The sequence below is a fragment of the Microtus ochrogaster genome, chromosome 1 (assembly GCF_000317375.1).
Source record: "Microtus ochrogaster isolate Prairie Vole_2 chromosome 1, MicOch1.0, whole genome shotgun sequence".
In the NCBI taxonomy this organism is placed as follows: Eukaryota; Metazoa; Chordata; class Mammalia; order Rodentia; family Cricetidae; genus Microtus; species Microtus ochrogaster.
The window spans coordinates 102,099-115,539 of record NC_022009.1 but is presented as its reverse complement, the minus strand read 5'-3'; the positions used below and the strand labels follow the sequence as shown (position 1 = coordinate 115,539).

The 13,441-nt window shown below is 41.3% G+C and overlaps 1 pseudogene; it reads left to right on the top strand.

The window, feature by feature from the left end:
* Positions 1-3,624, top strand: part of LOC101992796 — a 43,597-nt pseudogene extending 39,973 nt beyond the window's left edge.
* The last annotated feature ends 9,817 nt before the right edge of the window (positions 3,625-13,441 follow it).

The following is a 13,441-nucleotide window of genomic DNA, read 5'->3' as shown; positions in this document are numbered from 1 at the left end:
AAAACAAATAAATAAATACAAAGATGTAGGCTCTCAGCTACTATTCCTGTGCCATCCATTCCTGCCTGCTACCATGCTCCATTCTGAAATGGTCACTAAGAAAACAAATAAATAAATAAATAAATAAAAAGAAAGAAAGAAAGAAAAAAACAAAAAAAACCTGAATTTAGAACTTCTATTTATAAAGTAATATAAATAAGATGACCCACCTAGAATGTGGTCCTGACTCTATTCCCACCTAAAAGAAATGTCTATAACTTTTTAATTTATCTTTATTACATTTATTTATGTGTGCATGTATGTGGTGAAGGAGTGCACACCTGTGAAAGGAAGAGGACAATGTGCGGAAAGTTTTCTCCTTCCATCATGTCGGTCCACGGGATCAGGCTTAGTTCATCAAGCCTAAGATGCCAATCCATCTTGCTGGCCCAATATTTAATCTTTTTAAAAATAAAATCCAAGTAGCCGGCCATGGGGATCAGTCAACCTGGAAGAGCCTGACTCGTGGGGCAGCCTGACCCACTCGGCTGCCATCTGGACCCAGATCCAGTGTTTGCAGTTGGCCATCCTCAGCACCCACTCCATCTACAAGATGCTGAAGCAAGAGGAGAAGCCAGGGCTGCAGAACCAGATCCAGGAATACACCACCAGCCACGAGGATGAAAATCTGAAGCATGACTGCTATCAAAGGCGTTTGCAGTGATGGTCTGGTATTTATGTCACTTCAGAACCAGAGATCTTGAGCCAGAACAATGACTCCTGGCAAAGAGTATTTGCATGTAGAGCTGTGTGGGCAAAACAATCTAGTGAGTGGCACCCTGCCATTTCCACTGCCACAAACAAAGCTGCGCTAGAGGAGTGGGAAGGATGGAAGAACAGAGTAGTGAGCACAGTGTTGATGCTCAGAACTGAGCTATGCCCCCTCAGCCGAGGCCATGTTGATGTGTATGAATCCGTCGCATGTGCTGCCACGGGGGCCATATCTGGGTGGCCATGGCCCTGTGACCCATGGTACCAACAAAGGCCATGTGGATGTCTGGGCATGTTTGGGTCATGGTTCTGCTACCGCTAGGGCCCATGTTACCACACAAGGCCATGCAGATGACCATGGTCTGTGCTACCACCTGAAGCCATGTTGGTGTCTGTGGTCCATATTGCCACTGGAGTCCATGCTGAGGTCTGTGACTCTTGCTAACACTGGAGGCCAGGTGGATGTCTGTATTCTGTCCTGTCAACAGATAACGTGTGGGAAGTCCATGAACTGTGCTCCTGCTGACTATAAAGACTAAGGAAGCTTCTGCAGTGGTATTGATGACTTCAGACTCACAATGAGAAAGACAAAAAGCTTCTATGACAAACACTACCCCCACCCCCTGAAGAAAAAGTAACAAGCTACACAGGAATCCATCAAAAAGAACTCTTTTTGTTGTTGTTGTTTGCTTATTTGTTTGTTTGTTTTTACATGCCAATCTCATTCCTCTTCCCTACTCTCCTCCCTCTCCCCCCACCTTCCTCCCACTCCATTCCCCATCTGCTCCTCAGAGAAGGTAAGGCCTCCCCTGGGAAGTCAACTAATTCTGTCCCATCACCTTCTTGAGGCAGGAACAAGTGCCTCCTGTTCCCCCATTTCTAAGCTGAGCAAGGTATCTCTTCATAGGAAATAGGCTCTCAGCACCCAGGGTGTTCTCTCTACCCTATAACCTCTCCAGCATAAGTTGTCATCAGTGTTTTTTATTTTGGCCATTCTTACAGGTGTAAGATGGAATCTCCGAGTTGTTTTGATTTGCATTTCTCTGATGGCTAAGGATACTGAGCATTTCCTTAAACGTCTCTCAGCCATTTTAGATTCCTCTGTTGAGAGTTCTCTGTTTAGGTCTGTATTCCATTTTTTATTGGATTTTTTTGTTCTTTTGATGACCAATTTCTTGAACATTCCTGCATTGCTGGTGGGAGTGCAAGCTGGAATAGCCCGTTTGGTTATCAGTATGGAGATTTTTCAGAAAATTAGGAAACAACCTTCCTCAAGACCCAGCAATACCACTTTTGGATATTATCCAAAGGATGCTCAATCGTGCCACAAGGGCATGTGCTCAACTATGTTCATAGCAGCATTATTTGTCATAGCCATAACCTGGAAACAACCTAAATGCTCCTCGACCAAACAATGGATAAGGAAAATTTACACAATGGAGTGCACAACAGCAGAAAAAAATGATGACATCTTGAAATTTTCAGGCAAATAGATGGACCTAGAAAACATCATATTGAGTGAGGTAACCCAGACTCAGAAAGATAATTATCATATTTACTCATTCATAAGTGGCTTTTAAACATAAAGCAAAGAAAACCAGCCCACAAATCACAATCCCAGAGAACCTAAACTACAATGAGGACACTAATAGAGACATACATGGATCTAATCTACATGGGAAGTAGTAAAAGACAAGCTCTCCTGAGTAAATTGGAATCATGGGGACCATGGGAGAGGGTTGAAGGGGAGGAGAAGAAGGGAGAGGAGCAGAGAAAACTGTATAGCTCAATAAAATCAATAAGAAAAGATTATTTTTTGTTTCATAGAGATGATAGATTAGATAGATGAATAGATAGATAGATAGATAGATAGATAGATAGATAGATAGATAGATAGATAGATAGATAGATGATAGATAGATAGGTAGATGATAGACAGATACTTAGATCTGTAGATACATAAATAGAACTTATTCTAAGGAAATATAAAATAAAATATTGACTTACTCTATGATGGTAGGGAATATATGTATATATCCTAAAATGTTATTCCTTTAACTTAAAATTATTTCCAAATAAATAATATGAAAATACTAATTATAGGGTAGATTTTCCAGAAGGTTAAGACTTCATTGTTCAAATTTCTAAAATAAATTATTACAAGAGAACAAAGAAAACAATCAAAAAAATAATAATGCGGCCTGAGGCGGTCGGGACAAGCACCCTGAAGTGGCGGCTTGGGAGGGTGCGTGGGCGCCCAACACGACTCCTCCGGCAGCCTCAACAAGAACTCAGACAGCATTGGAGTTGCTCTAGGTCGTAACCAGCCTTTAAAAACGGAGAAACCAAAATGGAAAAACGATTATCTCATGACAGATGGACAACTGCGCAGCAAGAGGGATGAATTTCGGGACACTGCACCAGCTTTTGAAGGGTGGAAAGAGGTCTGGGATGCCTTGAAGGCTGCAGCACACGCTTTTGAAAGCAATGATCATGAACTGGCACGGTGCTACGATGAGCTGGGGAACCCATACCAGCTGCCAGTCTATTGTTTGGCACCACCAATCAACTTGATAGAGGAAAAGAGATATCCCTGAGCCACCTTCCAATTCTGGACGTAAGTCTCAGCTCCGTTTGTGCCTCTCCACAGGCAAAGACCACAAGCTCGTGGGGCGCAGCACACACACGCTATTCCACGTGAAGAGGCACTTACATGCGAAAGAGGGGGTGAAGCCAGGCAGCCAGCCGTGGTTCTTCTCTGGCAGGCCTCTCACTGATAAGATGAAACCAGAGGAGTTGAAGATCCCAAAGGACTATGTGGCACAGGTTATCGTGAGCCAGCCTGTGCAAAACCCAACACCAGTGAAGAACTGAGCTGGGCTTGCCTGCGTCCCAGATCCCTTGGCTCCTTTTTATTATCATTTCCTACTCTATGACGTGAAATTTATTTTCACTGTTCTGAATTCCCTATGAATGTATTTAATTCTGAGGAATTACCAGTGAAAAATTCCATCTGTGATGGAGACCAACAAAAATAATAAAACACACAGAGCCAGCCTCTGGAACTCCTGTAATTACAATTTCTAACTTGAGAGGCAGTTAAGAAATAGATAAGCATTTATTTTAAAACATTTATCAACTATGTAATGGCTTTGTTTAAGTGATTTGGAATGTACACAGACACCAGACCCATCAAGAACAGCACCAAGCACCTTTTGGATACAGAATTTTTTAAAATGTATATGTCAAGTTACATTTCCAGAACCATCAATGATCAATAACAGTTACGAAACTTAAACGTCTTTGATTTGTTTTAGTGGAACCTAAAAGAGCAGAGGGGATTGTTTCTCTTCTGGGTTTGTCTTCCTATTCCACCAGGAAGCAGTGGAGCCTGGGAGTTTGTCAGTGTTGCCTCCCCTCCCCCAAGTCATGCTCCTAATTCACACTCATTCAGTCCCGCTGCCATCCAGCACGCTGGCAGCAGACACCCTCTAGAACACCAGACGCTAGACTAATTTAGTAAGTAGTCAGAGTTCCCATTCTCAGTTGAGAAGTTGTCTCGCTGCATAGTGGTTTAAAATGTCTCTGGTCCCCAGGCTTGAGACTGCTAGCTACCATGTGATGCCTTCACTGATGCAGCCGCTCTGCGTGGCCGTTTCTGGAGCAGACTGACCCCATCTGTATTTCTGGGCCATGTAACATGGAAATGGAGTGTAGCTGCTTCCATTCCAGAATAAAAAGCAATCCTGTCTTCTTCCCCGCCTTGCGGGGCGTGGAAGTTAAATCTTCTCTGCCTGTTCCTGGGGAAACTGTGCCTCTTCTCAGCCTTGGGGAAAACTCCAACTCAAAATTTTCAAGTGTGAAGGTTTACTGGTGTAACTTAACGGATACTGGTGAGAACAAATGGTGGCGCCTGGCGCTAGACCTGAGGGCTTTTCACTTCACTCTGATTCTAGTCATCGTGGGCAGCAATGTTCTTCCTGCACCTTCCCACAGAGTGCTTAATCAACACCATCTGCATATGAGGCTGAGGGACTAGAGCACAGTGAGCCAGCCTTACCTCCTGGAGAAAGCTACCAAGAGTTGGATTCAATCTGGAGCCTCTTAAAAGCCGATTCTGCCAGGCATGGCGGTGCATGCATTTAATCCCAAACTTGGGAACAGAAGTAGGCAGATCTCAGAATTTGAGACCAATCTGGAGTACAAACGTAGTTCTAGACCAGCCAAAGCTGCATAATAAAAAGGTTGATTCCATGAGCTAATGTGACCACCCTATATCTTTGGACTCTCAACTGTGTACAGTAGATGAAAGAGGGCGCTATGCCGTCTCAGTAGGGAAATGCCAAACCTTCAACATCTATTTGGATATAAAACACCATGATTTTCGTGACAAAATGAAACTGCTAGAGTTTAAAATGTAATGTTTAAAGTGGTGTTAAATTTCCTATAGCCTATAAACAATAAATAGTTTAAATATATCTATAATTGAACTTACGTTTCTGAGAACTTTTAACCATTTCCCTAATTCTGTTCATAAGTTTAAAGTCTGTGACTGCACCTAATTTAGACTTGATGGGGACTGAGTCTAAATTCAGGAGAAGCACACAGCTTTAACAATAAAGAAGGTGCTCACATTCCTGTGTGGAGGCTCCAGGACATCCAAGCGCATCGGCCTGCCATTAAGAGGGTTGATTCATTTGCCACATTGAGTAACAGTATCTCAAAGCTCATCAACTGGGAAAGAGTGTTTTAAAAATTATTTTTCTAAAGGACATTTGATGGTGTCATCAATAATCTATGTTTGATAAAAGGTCTTGATTGTTTCTTGAGGGTTGACCTCTCTAAGAGGTTTTTATTTTCAAAGAACATATACTTTGAATAATGATCCTCTAGGCATGTTTAACCCAGGTGAGAAAAGAAAACATGGTGATGGTAATTGTCAATAGATTGATGTAAGATCAATACATGATGTGTATAATTTTAGTACATAGGAATTTTGTGATTTTATTTAAAAAGTTCAACTTTAAATATAATAATAATAATAATAATGCTTTACATTCCTAAAGCCAGCAGTAGGACTGAAGAATACAGAAGATGAATAAAAAGGACCTGTTCCTGGAAACATACTCACATCATCTCCAAGAATAAAGCCAAACTGTAATAGTCTTCCAAAGAAAAAGTGGGGTTATGCACATTTTTTAAATTAAATTGATATCAACTCAGTCAGACAAAAAATTAACAGAAAAATAAGGGAACTAACAGATGTTATGACTCAAATGAACTTAACAGACATCTATAGAATATTCCATCTAAACAGAAAAGAATATACCTTATTCTCAACACCTCATGGAACTTTCTCAAAAATTGACCACATGCTCAGTAACTAAACAAACCTCAACAAATACAAAAAAATGGGATAACCCCATGTATCTTATCAGATCATTATTGTTTAGAACTAGAAGTCAACAACAATACCAATTCCAGAAGGCCCAAAAACACAGGGAAACTAAACAATGCTCACCTGAATCATCAATGGGTCAAGGAAGAAAAAAAGGGAGAAATTAAAGACTTCCTAAAATTCAATGAAAATGACCACACAAAATACCCAAATTTATGGGACACAATGAAGGCAGTGTTAAGAGGAAAATTCATAGCACTAAATTCTTACAAAAAGAAACGAAAATTCCTACACTCGTGAATTAACAGAACATTTGAAAACTCTAGAACAAAAAGAAGCAAAGTCACCCAAGAGAACTAGACAGCAGGAAATAAATTGAGAGCTGAAATCAACAAAATAGAAACAAAGAAAACAATACAAAAAAATCAATGAGACAAAGAGTTGGTTCATTGAGAAAATCAACAAAATAGAAAAACCTTTACCCAAACTAACCAAAAGACAGAGAGAGAATATCCAAATTAACAAAATCAGAAATGAAAAGGGGGATATAACAACAGACACAGAGGAAATACAGAGAATTATCAGGTCATACTTTGAAAACCTGTATTCCACAAAATTGGAAAACTTAAAGGAAATGGACTACTTTCTGGATAAATATCACTTACCAAAATTAAATCAAGACCAGATAAGAAGACAAAACAGAACTATAACTGCTAAAGAAATAGAAACAGTCATCAAAAGTCTCCCAACCAAAAAAAGCCCAGAACAAGATGGTTTCAGCTCAGAATTCTACAAGATTTTCAAAGAAGAACTAATACCAATACTTCTCAAATTATTCCACACAATAGAAACAGAAGGGACATTGCCAATCTCTTTTTGTGAGGCTACAATTACCCTGATACTCAAACCACAGAAAGACATTACTAAGAAAAATAACTACAGACCAATCTCACTCATGAACATTGATGCAAAAATACTAAATAAAATACTGGCAAATCGAATCCAAGAACATATCAAAACTATCATCATATAGTCAGATTATGTCTCAAAATACATGACAGTCTTCAAATATTTAAATCTATAAGATATGCAAAGAACAATCTGTAAACACAATAGGAGACTACAACATTCTTCTTTCAGCTCATGAGAAATCAAGTGCACAATATAAGTTGCAGATAGAGATTTTGAAGAAAACAGCAAAGGTCTGACCTAATTAAGAATCAGAAAAAGAATAGAGTATAAAGTGCTTACTCGGTCATGTTGACCAACATCTTAATCATGAGCTCACAGTTCACGTAATTCTTTTTTCAAATTTGTTTTTGATATTGAAGGCTCTTCCAAGCCAATCATTGTAACACTATTAGCCAAATACTAGGAAACAGATCCACCTTAGAGCCTTAATAATGGCACTTCCTGAAGATTAATAAACACATAAGGAGAAAGAAAGACTTGAGTCTGAGAAGATAGCATAAACAGTGGCAGATGGGAAAGCCATTCTTTGACGTAGAAAACCGGGAAGCAAGTTCCTTCACTGTGGGAAGCAGACCACATGTCCTATTTTATCATCAGTTTAGAAGGTGGAACGTACATTCCTATGACCTTTTAAAGTCATTGGCTCACTGAAAACTTCGTCATTTGTGCTCACAGCAGCTGTTACAAGCCATTCATTCTTTCTGTTACTGTTTTGTGCACAAATAACTGCGTTATCTTGCTAAGCAAATTTGATTTAGCCTGAATGTGAGTGACTTAAAGTTGCAGTGCCAAAATTGTAAAACACTTTCTGAGGGAAATGTCTTAGTTGACTCATAAAACATTTTGAAGTAAGCTAAATTTTAAAGAAAAGTCAAAAATAGAGCCAGATATGTTGAGCTCACGGTTCCTTTTGTTCTTCTTTTCCAACACCATGGCTGCCTGCATGCTGCCATGCTTCCCACCAAGATGATAATGGACTACACTTCTGAATTGTAAACAGCCCAATTAAATATTTTCCTTTATAAAAGAGTTTGCCGTGGTCATGGTGTCTCTTCACAGCAATAGAAGCCCCAACTAAGACATGTTGTTTCCTCAATATGTGGTTTATGGCATAATTTTTTAAAGGTGATAATCAGATCATCCTCTAGTACCAAGTTCTCAGGCTTACTACATAGCCACTTTCCACGTTCACGGTCAGAAGGTTTCTCTAACCTTAGTGTCTCTGCTAAAGAACCTCATTCCAAAGCCCCAAGTTATAAGAAAAGCAAACAGAGCTAACCAAATTACAGCCAAGAAATCTGGCTCATAAAATGCATGAAAGATTTCCTACTGAAGTACCCAGGCAATTACTAACCTCTGGTTTCAGCTGTCCCAGTGTAGGCCCAATCAAAAAACAAGTTTTGGGGACCAGCAGGCAGTTTCTTGTATATTTTATAAGTTGAAGAAAGGGATTTCAAAATTTAACTAGTTCTTCCCGTAACCCTAAGACAGTTGGAAGCACCACCATGATTACAGATAATGAAGACGGTGTGCCCTCTGCCTGGCTGGCTTCTGGTCCGAGGGCAGTGGTAAATAAAGCAGAGGCAATTCCTTCCCTCTTCTGCAGTGTTCCCAGAGCTTTGGGTGTAGGAGTGTTCTGTAGTTGTATTCACTGGGACTGGGCTCCACAACTCTGCATTTTGATTAGTTGTGATTTTTTGTAATGGTCTCCATCTGTTGCAAGAGAAGTTTCCTCGATGAGGGGTGAAGGCTACATTTATCTGTGGGTATAAGAACAAATGTTTAGATTGTCCTTAGGGATTATACTGGCTCAGTAAAGTAGTAGCTACAGATGCTCCGCAAATTCCCAAGAATTTGCTAACACTGAGTTGTGAGCTCTGTTTCCAGTACCAGGCATAGTTTCTCTCTTGCTGAGCATGTCTTAAGTTCAACTAACAAGGACGACACGAATGGGCTTGTCAAAGTGGGCAGGGAAACAACCACCCACACAGCTTCAACCATATAGAATGAACTAAAGACAGCTGGAGAATTCTGGGATTGGGAGAAATAATCTTCCCTGGGGAAAAGCACACCAATTAGTTATCCAATACTAGTTATTTAGCCCTGAAAATGTATGTACTAGTTAATATTATATTTAGGAAAATATATGTATATTCATATATGTTTACAATAACAATAAAAAGAGAGGTCATGAGTTTGAAAGAGACCAATGAGGAATATATGGGACGGTTTGGAAAAAGGAAAAAGCAGTTATTTTTTTAATTTAAAAAAAAAACAAAGGCCAATTCCAATAGTATGTACTCAGGGATGGGAAGTTTTACTATGTAGGCACATAAGATAAATAATATTTTAGGCACAACCTGAAATTCACCAAGCAAGATGGAAAAACACTTCATAGGCAAGCAGAAGCACTTTGAAAGCTTTTCCCATCTCTGTTGGCCACTTTTGGTATATTACCACTGAAGATACAGAAAGACCTAAATAGCCAGGTGACCCTCCCAGGTGCTTTTCTGATCAGGAGTAGCTAATGGTGGCGTTTGGAGGCTTAGCCTTCACTTCAGTATTTGATGACTGCTTGGTCTCCCCTGGTAAAGACCACAGTCCAGAAACACCAGGGCAATGGGGTGGACTCCTGAGCAAAGGAAGACATGAGGAGGTTATGTGTGAAGCGCGGGGCTTCTGGGAACTTAGCAAACAGAAGCACTAGTCGGGGAGACAGACTTACTAACAGGGAGGCTCCAGAGGCAATGTACTTCACCTGGGTCCTGCGCAGGCCGACGGGACGAGAGGCACTTCACTCTCCACGGCGCTTTCTGCAGAAAGGGGGCCTTGTAAATTGGTCATACGTGCGGCTGTTACCAGTGGTCAGGGACTGGAGTGAGCCTTTTCAGGATTTCAGCCACTTATTCAAGGAACTGCGATAAGTGCTCTCACACAGGTCGCGAGCTAGCAGGGAACTTTATTCAAAAGCAGAAGGTTCTTACAGAGCCACAGTGGACCAGAAGAATGAACGGGCACTTAAGAACCCAAATGATTGTCTTAGATTTCCTTTTACGGGTACAAAAGGAGGAGGAGTTTAGTTCATAGAGGTACAGTTGGAGCGGTTCTCTATTTCGAGTGACAGACTTGTGTTGTATAATTTATTTCCATTGTAGCAAGAATGCATGCAGCTAATACAGGTAGAGGTCCCAGGTTGCCGCCGAGTTGTCAAGTGCTTCATTAGCAGCCCAGACCAAATGGAGTTCCATGTTGCTAAACTATTCCTGTTCCTTATAAATTACACACAGTGATGTCATCAGCTTGCTAGCTCAGTTTTCCCTTGTGCCAGCAGCATTCCAAATAACAGCTGACTTAGCATATATGCAGAAGGCAAGGTCCCTTACAGATGATGCGAGCTTGCTCCATCTCCACTCTGTTCTGATGAATAGCCCTATCTGTACATGCAGTCTTGGCCTGTTCTCTTTGTTTCTTGCTTGGCAGGGGCCTTGGAAAATGGAAAGGGGAATTGCAGAGGCGTGGTATCTGAGCTCTCAGAGATCATACACATCTGCGTCTCTTTTTAGGCAAACCTTTCCTGGGCCATAAAGGGTCGAGTCTCTCCTTGTTTTAGACACCGTGTGACCTCAGCACTTTGTTTCCGTGCCTGGCATCCTTCCTAACAATTCCCCTGTTCCTTTGTGAGGTTGTAACCCAGGTATGCTGCACAAGCCTTCTATGGAAATTATAGAAATTCTTATACTGTCTCTCTAAGAGACCAGTGTCATTGTCTAGCTGCCCCAGAGCTTAACTCTCCTGTGCTCTGGCGATGGCGCCGTGTTTCTCAGATCAGTTCCACAAACGCCCCATTAGTTCCCTCGACTCCCTTGGAAATCTCATATGAATCACCTAGCATCACTTCCTTCTATGGGAAATTTTAAAACCATGCTGCATTTGTAACACTGGAAATGCTAGTAGTGATTTTTCAACTTTTAAACCAAAATCCGAACCCAAAACACAATTTTGATCACCAAAAAATTATTTGTAATAGCAGGACCCCGGCATCCACAGAAGGTGGTGTTGTGGGACATTACACTTTCAAAGATTTCTGTAAAAGGCAGCTTCCCCAAAAGAAAAGTGAAAATTTTTCAGAGAAGTACCTAGAACTGAAAACCCTTACGTCCATCAGAATAAGGCAGACAGAGAGAGACAGATGCTGCATGCTTTCTCACATAAGCAGGAACTAGGAGCCTAGGTTTAAATGTGGTGCGGGGAGGATGTCAGAAAACACAGAGGGGACAGTGGGAGGAAGATGACTTGAAGGGAGTTAGCAGTAGAACACACATGACAGAAAAAGAGAAGACAGACTAAACATGGTGGGGAAGAGGATCAGCAAGAAGTGGGCAGAAGGATGAGCAGAGAGGGAGGGAAGAGGCATAAAAAACCAAGTGTGTATGAAATGCCATAATGAGGAGCTAGAGAACAGTTCACCAGGTAGGAAGACTTGCTCTTGCTGGGGACCAGAGCTTGGGTCCTAGCACTCAAATAGTGGCTCAAGCCCTCCATAACGCCAGGCCCAAGGATATCCAATTCCCCCTTCTGGCCGCCTTGGGCACCAGGCATTGCATACGATGCACATCCATGCATGCAAGCAAAACACTTATCCACATAAAGTAAATTCAATTAAATTTCAAAGCCCATCAAGAAATTCGTTACTTTGTATGCTAACTTAAAAACAAATAAATGAATTCATCCCAGCCCAATATATTAAGAAATGTTGAAAATCATACCATGTATGTTACAATCTCCATAATATATGGAACGAGTTCTTCTAGTGAGAAGCAAAAGCCACAAGCACAGGATCAGGAAACCCAGTGACATCGGGAGTCCCAGTTGGATGAATCTGTAGCTCTGTGCCTTCCCAATTAAACTAAGCTTTATTGAGTCTCCTGCCATCTCCTAAAGCAATCCTATCTCTTAATCGCCTCAACTGAATTGCTACACATGATTTCCCTTGGCCTTTCCTGGGAAGGCCAGCTGAGTTTTGTCAAGTAGCAAATGCATGTGCTCTAGGTCAAGGGTAGTCACATAAGGACCTTTTCCTGGTAAAGATGCACCTTGAGCAGGAGTGCTGCACATCCACCATGCAGTTTCCTCACTGAGGTATTTCATGCCCTTGTCGGGCTGCAGCTTGGTTTCTCTGCAAACTCTCTCACAGCAGCAAATGTGGCACCTGAAAGCCAAGTGGAGTCGAGTGGCCAATGTCCTGATTTCTCACTAACAGGAACGGTGGGGATACTGACTTGCATTCAAAGAAACAGTAAATGAAAGTGTGGAAGGTTAAACAAAGAAATTAGCCATTTGCCACAAGGACATTTGCTCAACTGTGTTCACAGCAGCATTGTTTGTCATAGCCAGAACCTGGAAACAACCTAAATGCCCCTTGACTGAAGAATGGATAAGGAAAATGTGGTACATTTACACAATGGAGTACTACACAACAGGAAAAATAATGACATCTTGAAATTTGCATGCAAATGGATGGAGGTAGAAAACATCATTTTGAGTGAGGTAACCCAGATCCAGAAAGACAATTATCACATGTACTCACTCATAAGTGTTTTTTAAACATAAAGCAAAGAAAACCAGCCTACAAACCACAATCCCAGAGAACCTAGACAACAATGAGGATCCTAAAAGAGACTTACAAAGATCTAATCTACATGGGAAGTAGAAAAAGACAAGATCTCCTGAGTAAATTGGGAGCATGGGGGGAGAGGGTTGAAGGGGAGGGGAGAGGCAGGGAGGGGAGCAGAGAAAAATGTAGAGCTCAGTAAAAATCAATAAAATTTTTTAAAAAGAAAGAAATTAGGTATTTGAAGAGCTAAAACAAATATAATGTCTGAGTGATATAAAAATGGATTTATGAATTAGAGACAAGTAAATAAAATACAATTTTTCTAGTTGGGAAGTAGAAGTGCGATTGTTTTCGATTGCTGCAACAATGTTTTATCTGAACCTTTCTGGATCCTCTGTGTGGCTCATTGCGCTGAACTTAAACTGCAGGCCACAGCTGCCACCTCATCTAAGATGGGACTCTCTCCCAGTCTGTCAGGACTCTCTCCCGGTCTCTCAGGACTCTCTCTCAGGACTCTCCCGGTCTGTCAGGACTCTCTCCAGTCTCTCAGGACTCTCTTCCGGTCTCTAAGGACTCTCTCCCGGTCTCTCAGGACTCTCCCGGTCTCTCAGGAATCTCTCCAGTCTCTCAGGACTGATAGAACTTCCTTGCCATCGTGTGGCTGAAGCTGTCACTCATTTGCTGTCAGCCCCCAATTGATCTCCTCT